Raw genomic sequence first — 12,117 nt, forward strand, 5'->3', positions numbered from 1 at the left:
ATCCCCAAAATATGTGTTTAATCCAAAATATCCAAAAATACTATCATTTCAACATAGTCAATATAGATTATTATTAATTAGAGACTTTACTATATTTCTGTTTTCATACTAAGGCTTTGAAAGTAAGTTTATTTTGCACTTACAGCCTGTCTTAATTTGGACTAGCCACATTTCAAGCATTCAACGACCACATACAACTCATGATCACTATACTGGACAGTGTAGCTCTAACCATCATGCTTGAGTCTTTGAAGACTCTATCAACCAGACTTAAACAACCAACTGTATTAACCGAGGAAGAAAGTCATAGATTTTCCAGTTTGAACAAAGGTAAGAGAAGGGAGAGGTTTAGAAATGTAGCAGGAGTTTAGCACACTACTTTTTGTATTCTCTGTTCATCAGTTATTTCAGCCTCAAATAATAGCTATCTTCTGGAACATCTTGCTATCTGCCCTTTATCGTCATCATATATAATATGCATAATCATGCAAGCTGGTGCAAAGAAAAAACTGGTAAGTGACTGACTGACTGAATACATTCACTTAGAAGATGGTCTCTTATGCAGGGAAGATATATAGGCTCTCTGAGGGTTAGAACTTTATCTAAATTTCGCCCACCTCAGTAGTCTTGCCTCTAACACAGTGGCGGGTACACAGGAGGCTTGCAAGAAACATTTTTGTGTGGAATATGTTAATGATCCATGTGGAGAAAGTAGGTATTTAAAATGTTATTCCTGGGGCGCCTGGGTGGCTTAGTCGGTTAAGCGTCCGACTTTCGCTTGGGTCATGATCTCGCGGTTCGTGGCTTCGAGCCCCGCGTCGGGCTCTGTGCTGACTGCCAGCTCAGAGCCTGGAGCCTGTTTCAGTCTGTGACTCCCTCTCTCTCTGACCCTCCCCTGCTCACGCTCTCTCTCTCTCTTAGAAATAAAAAAAAAAAACATTAAAAATAATAAAATAAAATAAAATAAAATGTTATTCCTAATGAACATAAGGAATCTAAGTTCCTTTCTACACCCTACATATTTGGATTTTAAGACCCAAAATCAAACCGCAACGGATTTAGCTTACTTAAACCAGTTAATTTATTTTTCCAAATGAAGTAGAATCAGAGAGACCAGAGAAATCAAGAGTCTACTTTAAAAGACAGTTGCTGATTATCCCATTCATCGTCCCAAGTATGTCAAAGCCAGATGTCCTATAGATGTAGGTACAGGTCCCAGGCTGCAGCACCCATCACTGAGTCACAGGGTGTTTTGTCTCTAAGAAAAGCCCCTCACATACTCTTCCTGGCTTGGACCTCACTGGCTTATCCTCAAAGTTCTCTCACGATTCCTGCGGGGCGTATGTACCGGTTCACTGGTACTCCATGCCACCCATACATTAGTGGTGACTCCCCACGGTTGCTCTCAGCTGACAAGGTGCTCTGTCTCAAGGGAGCCTGAGGACGGTGTCAGGTCAAATCTCCTTTAGACTCTGCAGGGCTGATCCAAACCCAGCTGGGAATGGAACAGGTGTTTGCCATGTAAGTGTAAAGCTGACTTTGCCTTTTTTGCTTAAACATTAATTTACCTAAAACAGCCAAATAGTATTATATCGTCAGAGCTTTTTGAATTACAAGTGACAAAATCCAACTCAAGCTGACTTCACGAAGGATAGATGAGGAGGGGAATATGCACCTCAGGCACAGCTGGATCCACGGGCTCCAACAGTCAGGCTAATGTCCTATTTCTTTCTCCATTTCTGGGCGCTGCTTACTTCTCTGCCGTCTTCATTTTCCCTGACACTCAGGTCACGTGGCACTTCCCAACCCCTCACCCAGAAACTACATTTACAGCCAACCAGCTTAGCAACCTCCAGGAAAGGTGGGTTTCCCTCCGGATCCCAACACCATCTCTCATTGGTCTAATCTGTGTCACATGACTCTTCTCTGATGGGCCATGTGTGGGTAACATACCTTGAATGAGAGGGTGGAGTCATGTGACCTGGAAGGAGAATATAGTTGAGTCTTTAAGAGAGAATCAGATGTTCTTACCCAGTGAAGGAGGAATCCATGCTGGACAGGCCAAAGCTCTGAGCATCTGGACTAGATGCCCTATCGCTGGACGTAATCCTTTGTCTCCTTTCTTTAGTGTTGAGCCTGCTTTTTCCACTTGCTCTGTCTCCCACATATCTTATTGTGTAGCATTAATAAGCATTACATTCCTCATCATTATTGCATGTGCCTGGATATCTTGCTTCGTTGTGAGCTCTTCAGAGCAGGGACCACGACTCATTCATTTCTGTACATCCAATGTTTAGCATAATTCCTGGCACGCGGTAGTTATCGAGGAAGTTCGCCAAAAAAGGAAGAGCAAGATGAACCACCTGGGAATCAAACCCCTGGATGGATGACACTGTTCAAAGATACAGACATTGTTTTGCGGCCTGAGCAAAAACTCTCTGTCACAGCCATGACCTTTGGAAGCAGACTAAAGAATGTACCATTATGAGGTTGTTCAGAAGCAATCTAATTTTGAAAACTTCATTGGGTCTAAGGCAACATGCAGTGATTACAATTTTGATTTAAATATGGGTGTGTGATATCCTGTAGGCTAATCTCTGTAGACAAAGAAGAGAGAGCAGATATAATCTTTTCTCACTGTTCTTCTGGGAGAATGGTCTCAGCACCTTTTTGGCCTCATTTCCTTCCCTATCCCTGGCTTTCATCCTTCCCTCCTTCCTCTTCCCCCTCTTCTCTCCTTCCATCCCTCTCCTCTGCTTCCCTTCCTCCTTGCCTCTTCTTTTTCCAGCTCTACCCTCCTCTTTTGCCCTTAGGAATCAGGGCTTGAGTTTAAATCTTGGTTGTGCGTCCCAGGGCAAGTTATGTCACCTCTGCAAGCTTACTTCCCCATCTGTGACCTCAGGACAGCAGCCCTTACTATTATCCAGCTCAGCTACGATGATATCAGGTATTGTAAAATGCTCAGCACCAACTAGAGTGACTGCTTCAGGAGAGAAATGGAGGCAGATTCCGTATCTGTGGGGTAGTCAAGACTGTGGAAAAGAGACTTTTGGCTACAAGTTCACCCAGTTTCAAACCAGCCTCCTCAGACAAGGCCAATCTGCCTGTTCTCTGAGCTTCCTATCAGATGACAATGTTTGGGAGTCCCAGCAATAACATGGCTACAGAGTGTCTCTGAATGGTGACCCACTGGATCAGAATCAACTGCTCCTGCTGGACCCCTTTGGGACTTCCAGAGTGGCCAGCTAGCACAAAAAAGGATTTCTAATGCTGAACTTGGTGTTTATGCCCTTTAAACCCTGTTCCAAACACGCTAAGAAGCCACAGGCCCAATGACATCACCTAAATAGCAGTAACATCCAGGATATGTTTCCAAACACATTTTGGGGGCTTCCATCTTAGCCATTCACTTGAGCCTTTTTTCTAGAACCTGTTAAGGTCTAGCACTTAGTAAGTGCTCAATAATTATCTGTTGGCTGAATTGGACAAACCAACATAATATGGCACATACAATACCAATTTGATATAAATGAACGGGTATGCCATAAATGCTTATTAAATGAATAATTGATGACCCACAGTAGACAATCCATGCATATGTTTGAATGAAAAAACAATAGAGTGAATGAATGATTGAACGAATACCTTATCAGTCATGCCCATGGCTCTTACTTTTCATACATGTTAAACTGCTCTTTTTTTAAAATAAATCAATAACACATTTTTATTTTTTAATTAAAAAAATTTTTTTCTCCCCTCATAGTTTATTGTCAAGTTGATTTCCATATAACACCCAGTGCTCATCCCAACAAGTGCCCTCCTCCATGCCCATCACCCTCCTTTCCCTCTTCCCCATCCCCATCAGCCCTCAGTTTGTTCTCAGCATTCAAGAGTCTCTCATGGTTTGCCTCCCTCCCTCTCCACCACTATTATTCCCCTTCTCCTCCCCCATGGTCCTCCGTTAAGTTTCTCCTAATCCTCCTATACGTGAAAACATATGGTATCTGTCCTTCTCTGCCTGACTTATTTCGTGCAGCATAACACCCTCAAGGTCCATCCATGTTGCTACACATGGCCAGATTTCATTCTTTCTCATTGCCATGTAGTATTCCATGGTATAGATGAACCACATCTTCTTGATCCATTCATCAGTTGATGGATACTTAGGCTCTTTCCATGATTTGGCTATTGTTCAAAGCGCTGCTATGAACATTGGGGTCCATGTGCCCCTATGCATCAGCACTCCTGTATCCCTTGGGTAAATTCCTAGCAAACTGCTCTCTGATTTATTTTCTGTAGCTGTAATTTATCCTGACAAACTGACCCTAAATATGATTTTTTTATTTTCTGTTGTTGAATTTCAAAATAGATACTGCTATCAATATGGATTGAATTCTGTTTTCAAATAGCAAAGAAATGTTTTCAAACATCCTTGAATTGAACACGCAGAGCCAGGGAGGGATGGTGCTTACGCACCCACTAATCTCTGTTATGACATATCTACATGACTGAGAGGATCTCGCTCCCGAGCTGAGAAGAACAGCGTTGTCCATGAGCAGCACGTGAGTGGAGCCATCCTGTTCCTGTATATACTCAGTAGATATATGTACAGACTGGAATAGGTAAATTTAATCCTTTGCCATTATTCATTTCATGTCCCTGAATTCTGTGGTATTTCCAAGGAGTGACTGCTTTTCTTCTGGGTTAAGTAGAAATCTTTGCTTAAGTCAAAACCACTTACTTTAAATACATTCAGCAACATTGGGATCTTTTATGCTCTGGGAGTGTTTCTCATGTTTTTCAAAGTCAATGAATTGTCACTTGACCTTAATGGACACTTATAGATCACCGAATTAAGGATTAAACTGAGTAAAGAAGCTTTTATCTGAAATTCACTGATTTATTGAGACAGATTTGGGAAGTCATAACAGTGTCACTTTATTAAGCATTGAAGATTATAACAGCAAAGTATACAAAATTAAAAGGACTTGGGATTTAATTCAGCTATTTAGAATTATTTGCAGTCTCTTTTAAGGAGGTTGAGAATATTTGCACAGAAGAAAAAAATCATATTAGAGTCACTTCAGTTAAAATTCAGTAAGATGTGAAAGTGCTATGATCAGTCAGAACATTCTTGAAAAGTAAAAAAAAAAAAAGCCCTCAGCTTCCTAGATGGTTTGTGCACAGCTTGATGTCAGGAAGACCAAGTAATTGACCAATTGTTGAAACTCTTGTCTTTTTTATTTAGCTATGTATCTCTTGCTTAAAAATGTTCTCCATCACTGGTTTTATATCAAAAATTGTTACATAGCTGAAATTAACAAAGAGACATGCTCATATTCATTTTTTTAATGTTTTTTTATTTGGGGGGGGGTCACAAGTAGGGGAGGGACAGAGAGAGAGAAAGGGAGACACAGAATCTGAAGCAGGCTCCAGGCTCTGAGCTGTCAGCACAGAGCCCAATGCAGGGCTTGAATTCATGAACCACAAGATCATAACCTCAGCTGGAGTTAAACCCTTAACTGACTTGAGCTACCCAGGCGTTCCCTGGATGTTCATATTCTTAAGTAGTTTTGAGATGCCCCAATGTACTTTTCTTTTCTGGGAAAAATCTATGTTTACACTCATCCAAATGTGTCCTACTAGCAGGTGGTCATGAAAGGAAGACTCTTCATTGCTTCCTATCTAGAAAGGATAGGTTTGATCTATATTAGAATCTAGTTAGAACCAAATATGCTCATTATCTAGATGCTGTCTAATGAGATTTTATTTTTTTGCCAGTTTCACTGCATGCCTAAGTCTGAGAAGTTTGAAAAATATTATACTTTCCTAGATTCTTCTTCCAGAGAAAGGAACTTGGCTGAAGAGCTTACAAACATGCTATTATATACCCAGGAGAGTGGCTGGGTAATGGGTTGTTTGGGAGCAAAAGTAATAATGAAACTACTAAATCAGATTTCCAAATCCCAACACACAGATTTAGGCATGCAATATTGAAAATTGTGGACAATAAATAAATAAAATAAGACAAAATAAAAATCCCAGCATTTTCTCCTATCTCTCAGATGAGAAAGTCAACTTCTTTCATGTTAGTCAATGGACTTGTGTCCCCCTAGAAACGGTCAATGGGCGTTCTAAACCCAGTATCTAGATGCCCACTGGCCCACGTAGAACATGGGATACATAACGAAGTTGAGCATCTCAGCTGTCTTTTATGAGAAAATGCCAGTGAAGAGAAAACTTTTCAGAAGAAACAGTATGACAAGAAGGGAGAGTAATAGAATACTGTCTTTCTTCAGAGGAAAACTATTTCTCTTATCAGACTCCTTCCACTTAAGGTAAGCCTTATGTGGGAGAGGCCAGAGGAAAAAGTGTGGGCACATTTAGGGAATCAGGGAGACACCTTTTAAAAAATAGTTTTCCTTTCTTTATAGGTAGATAAATTATGGTGGTTAAGCCCTCGCTATTTAGAGTCAGATTACCAGGGTTCAAGCTCTTGCTTCCCAGTTTTAGGGCTATGGGTATGATTATTCATTCATTCATTCATTCATTCACTCTGAGCAATTTCTCTGTGCAAGTTGTGCCAGTTGGAACAAGACAGTTGTGATCCCTGCTCTCCTGGAGCTGATGTTCTAGCAAGGGGAAACAGAAAATAAATATAAACATGCATGCAAACGAAATCAGGTCATTTTAGGTCAGGATGAAAGAAGCAAATCATACAGAGGCTCATCGGCAGAGGGAGCAGGGGCTATATTAAGTGAATGTGTGCACCAAGGTGGTGACCTGAATAGAGTGAAGTACCCAGATCGGAGGAACAGCTTTTCAGGCAGAGGGAACAGCAAATGCAAAAGATGCATTCTGATGAGCCTTGCAGGCAGGCGGGGACTGGTTTTGACTTTATCTGATAACCTAGGGAGTCCTTGAAGGACTTTAAACAGGGGAATAATATATTCTGAGCTGCACTACTGGTAAGAGAGACCTCATGTCCTCCTCCGTGGCCTCAGGGATAACACAGGAGGACCAGACGAAACTCGTTCCAGATAGCGGGGAATTCACGGGACACTGCTCCACGTGAGGTCAGAATTCAAGGTGGATTGCCCAGCGTGGACGTTGTGGGTCCTTACGGTAGTGGTGGGATGAGGGTGGGAAGTCATGTCGTCACAGAAAGCCAAGTAATGAAGAAAGGATGCATCTTCCACAGCTCCGTCAAATGGACTTCCATCAGGCTGGCTAATGGGGCTGAGTCTGCTGGTATCCATGTTTAGTGCTTAGTGGAGTGAATCAGAAGCTTTCAGAAAAGACTTTTTCCACTTAGAGTAAGCTTGATGTGGGAAGAGCCCAAGGAGAAGGTGTGGGCACACTTGGGGAACCAGGAAGACACCTTTTAAAAGCGAGTTTTGTCTTTATCTATAGGTAGATGAAGTGTGGTCCTTAAGCCTCTGTTACTTAGAGTCCGATTACCAGGGTTCATACACTGGGCTTTGGACACTAAAAGAGCTCGAGTTTATAGAAATTGTGACCTCTTTAAACCTTTCCTTTTCTCCATATCATGCAGATAATAATAGGATTTACCTCATGAAGTAATAAGGATGAAACATATCAATGAATATAAAGAGTTCAAACAGGCCGGCATCTGGCACATAGTAAGGGCTCAAACAGTGTCACCAGCAATTGTTACTATTATTCATTAGTCATTATTATCTTATCAGCCTCCTACTTATTGGATTCTATCATGCAGACACTGCAGATAATCGTATAACTGGCTCTCACATTTTTCTTCTTTTCCTGGACCCCTCCCCGACCCCTCCTCAGGCAACTTTTTTGTCTCCAGATTTTACCCAGGGGCCCGGCACAGACATTCCTAGTGTTGAAATAATCACAACAGCTATCGCCATAGGCCTTTGGAACATCAATTGTTAGAACATCCCTAATATATTCCATTTTTCAGGGGAGGAAATTGAGGCTCAGAAGGAGAAGTGACCACTCAGTCAGCAAGAGGCAGAGCTGGGATTTAGACTTAGATTTGTTTGACCCTGATGCCCCTTAAAACTTAAAACTTAAAAAAAAAAAAAAAGCCAAAAGCATCCATTCAGAACCCCCTCCCCCCAAGGCACACCATTGATGATAAAAATAAACAGGGCTCTCAGTGAGAGGAACACAGTACAAGGAGAGCTTGAGTCAGCCCGGTGTCCACAACTGTCCTCCAACCTCAAGGCAGTCCCTGTCCTCTGCAGCCCAGGGGCTGGTGGCATCACAATGCGATGGTATTGCTTTGACTGTGGCCATGTGGTGGTGAGGAAGCCCCGACCCCCTTCCGGCCTCTTTGTTCTGTTTAGCGCTCCATCTGTGGGCCCCTCACAGGCAGCCTGGCTGGTCTTGACTCTGAGGCGAAGGAGTAAACATCTTGGGGTGCTTTATTAGTTTATTTCAGAAGATGGAGCCTGTTTGTCCCTGGGGCCCACCCCTCTTTTATGGCCTCCAGCCCTTCTTAACAAATTCTAGTGACTGGAGAGAAAACCCCTTTCTACAGTGGATCATTAAAACACCACCATAAACCCAGGGCCATAAAATATTATTTGCTGGGCATAAAAGGGGGGTAGATTTTCCCAGAATGACAACCCAGGCACTGCTTTCTCCCACTCTGGGAAAGGCGGCACAGGGGATGCGATCGTTCATAAATTCCTTATCTTGCGCTTCCTCTTGGTGAAATAACCCTGTTGGGAGAGCAGCCAAAAATATTGATTTATTTGTTCCACAGACTCAAAAGCACTTTTAATGAGTGGAGCACGGCGATGCCTTGCCTGTGTGCCTGCAGATGACTCAATCGGAGTACACACACCCAAATGCACAGGGGGTTCGCGAGGGGAAACGGGGAGTTCCACAAGCTGGAGGTGGATCCGACAAGAACCTTAGAAGGTGGGGACGGAGAGGCCTCGGTTTCCCTTCTTCGTCTGCTCACCCCCTAGGCAAGGCCACCAACACCGGGAAATGGACTGGCTCTTACAACCGAGCCTCGTTTTCCAGAGAAGCACCCTCTGGACTGAAGGCTTAAAATGATTTTCCAGTTGGTTCTCCTTGACATCGTTCTCTGGAAATAACCCTTTCATCCATTCATGCACTCATTTGATCATTCAACAAATAGTTTTGGGCACCTACTAGGTGCCGGGTACTGTTCTAAGCACGGGTGTTATAGGCATGGAAGATACTGTCACAGAGCTTCCTGCATCCCTGCAGGGCGTACTCTCAGCACACCCATCATTTCGATCTTCAGATGAAACTCACAATCCTGTATCTGAAGTCCTGGGGTAAGATTGGCATGTCAGAAAATTTTGGAATTCTTTTGGAATGATAAAATGGGGGCACATAATTATTTAGTTTGCAGAAGGCTTCAGTGAGGTCTGGGGAAGTACCCAATAACTCAATGCTGTTTCTATTTCTTCAGTGAAAAGTGTGGCCATTCACTGTAACTGGAATAAATCAAGACTATAAATGGTCTTGTCACATGAGGTCCAGTTCTGCCACCAAAGGAGTCTGAAAACTTTTGTTTTCAGAGCTGCTTTCTGAAGAGCAGGTATAGAGTGCCTGGTAAGTGACCCATGCTGAGTACTCCATGACCCTCACTGTTCATTCTTGCCACGTCCCTGATTTCCAAGGTCATCCATTTCCTTTTCACTGCACCCCTGCCACAGGTCCTTATACTTCTCTGTGTTTTGTGTGTTTGTCTGTATATATGTGTCTTGAAGAGGATTTTAAGGCATGGAGAGGGACAATGGCTTGTCAGAGATTTGACAGCTAGAAAGTGGCCTAGGAGGGTAGGAACTTCAGTCTATAGTCAACCACTGTCTAACACTACTGACCTCTAGATGAAAGACAGCAAAGCAGGCAATAAAACTATTGGGGCTGTGTCTACACAAGCAAAGGCAACTGGAGAAAAGCAGGCAATGATCTAGATAATTCAGAATATAGCAAATTTTAGACAAAGGTTTGTGTTGGAGAGCCAGTGTTTCTGGACAGGCTGTAGGGGTAGAACAAGTTAGTAGCCTTTCTCTTGTAGCAATAAGCTCATCTATGTGGACTCAGGGACACTCGGGCATGGAGTGGCTTCAGCACCCTGGGAAAGCTCCGTTCTTCAACAAACCACTTCCTGCCGCTTCCCAGTGCCTCCACGTGTGAACTGGTCACTGAACCGGTGCCTCTGCGCATCATGAGTGCTCCTTTGGCCAGGAGACTCCCAGGCTGCAGGTATAGGTTAAAACTGCGAAGGGAGAGAGGAGAATGGGGAGGGAAGCTGCCCAGGGGAGGTTTCCCAGGCACAGACCCCTCATGTTTAGACCCTCCCCTGGGACTGACACATCTCGGAATAGATGGAAAACTGGAAAACACCCATAGGTCATTGTTATTTGGTCAAGACCTAAAGAAGGTGAGGGGACAGGGGACTTAGGAGATGAATGGGAGAGGTCTCAATAGGAGCTTTGATGACCTTGGGCTCCCCTTCCTCAAGGCTTCCTGCACCCTTGGCTAAAGAAAGCAAGGCCAGAGGGGGAAGGGGCATCTCTTGCAGTTTCTGGGAAGCCTACACTGCCATTTTGGTGCCTACCAGGAGGCCAGGGCTGAGAAGGAGTCCCATTAGCTGAGAGGAGTAAGGTTCAGTAAGGGACTGGGAAGCGTGGGACAGCATCTCTGGACCCTCTCCCAGAGCAACCTGGGGTGGTCAGCCAAGGGTGGGGATGGAAGGAACAAAACAACACAGCCACCACCCAGACGGACCCAGGCTATGAAGTTTTTGCCTTAAGGTCAAGTGCATGCTGTTGGATGTCAGAAATCGAATCCGTGTGTGTGTGTGTGTGTGTGTGTGTGTGTGGTGTATCTTCCACTTCCTCGGGTGTCTAGAGGATGAGGAAGACTCCGAATAAGAATTGGGCTGGTGCCCCTGGCATGCTGGACGTGGGGGGACACACATCCACCAACCGTATCCTGTATTCCGGGCGGGACACCCACAGGTGTCTGCAAGGGTCTAAGAGCTCCAATGCTTGGAACTCGGTTTTGCGGAACTTCGCCGGTTTCTCTGAGGGCACCCACCTAGAGTCACCAGGCAGCACTACACTTCGCGTCTGGGTGCCCTGGGTCTCAGCCAGAGGCTCAATCGCACACCCCAGTGCCCAAATCTCCTGCACTGGAGCGGTGCATGATGTGCGCGTCGAACCTAGTCTCCAGCCCCGGGGGCTTAGCGACCCTCCCCCAGGGATAAGAACGAGGAGGGGGTCCTCCCCGAGGGTCCGTGCCGGGGCAGCAGGGCCCCTGCAGCCCCAGTGGGAGCCGCGTGGGACCGGCGAGCCCAGGGTTCCAGACCGGGAAGTTGGGGTTCAGCCTCCTGAGGGTGGGCGGCTGTGGAAGAGCGCAGACGGCCGGGAGGCAGGCAGGCAGCGGCTGCGGAATGGACCTCTCTCTTTCGGCAGATGCCTGGGGGATGGGGAGCCCATAGAAGGGGGCTCGAGCAGGGAGCGTATTCCGCCCCCCCTGCACCCCAGCCATGGTACGGCTTTAAAATCCTGCGGAGTTTGTCATAGGCCGGCCTCACCACGCATGCGCAAAGGCGAAGTTGAGTTTTTTTCCCCCTTTCTTTTCTCCCCCCTTCCCTCTCTCTTCCAGCCTCCTTTGCTTCTGCAACTTGAAAAAATTTTTTCCTCCCCCNGGGCCCCGGCGCCAAACGAGGAGGTGGGCAGCCGCGCCGGCCATGGACCGCCAGAACTGAGCAGCCGCGTCGGAGCCCCTGGCCCTCGCCCCTCCCTAGCCCCACGCTCGCGGTGCCCTCGCCCCTCTTCGCCCTTCGCCCAGGAAAGGCGGGGAGAAGACGGGGATTAACCCGAAGAGAGAAAAGGGAGTGGGAAGGGGGGGGAGCCAGCGTCTCCCCTGCGGCGATCGCCCATCGCCCCCCCACCCCGATTCCATCGCGCGCAGAACTTTCGGGGGACAACTTTTACCCATTTTGCGCCCCCTTTTTGCCACACCGTAAAATGAAAGGACAAAAGTTGGCTCTGACTCTTGCAGCTCCGATGGCGACTTGTGCATTTTCAGCGGCATCTCCCGGAGAAAAAGCCCTGCGCGCCTGATTGTTCT

This window comes from Crocuta crocuta, unplaced genomic scaffold (assembly GCF_008692635.1).
Source record: "Crocuta crocuta isolate KB4526 unplaced genomic scaffold, BGI_CrCroc_1.0 scaffold87, whole genome shotgun sequence".
Lineage (NCBI taxonomy): Eukaryota > Metazoa > Chordata > Mammalia > Carnivora > Hyaenidae > Crocuta > Crocuta crocuta.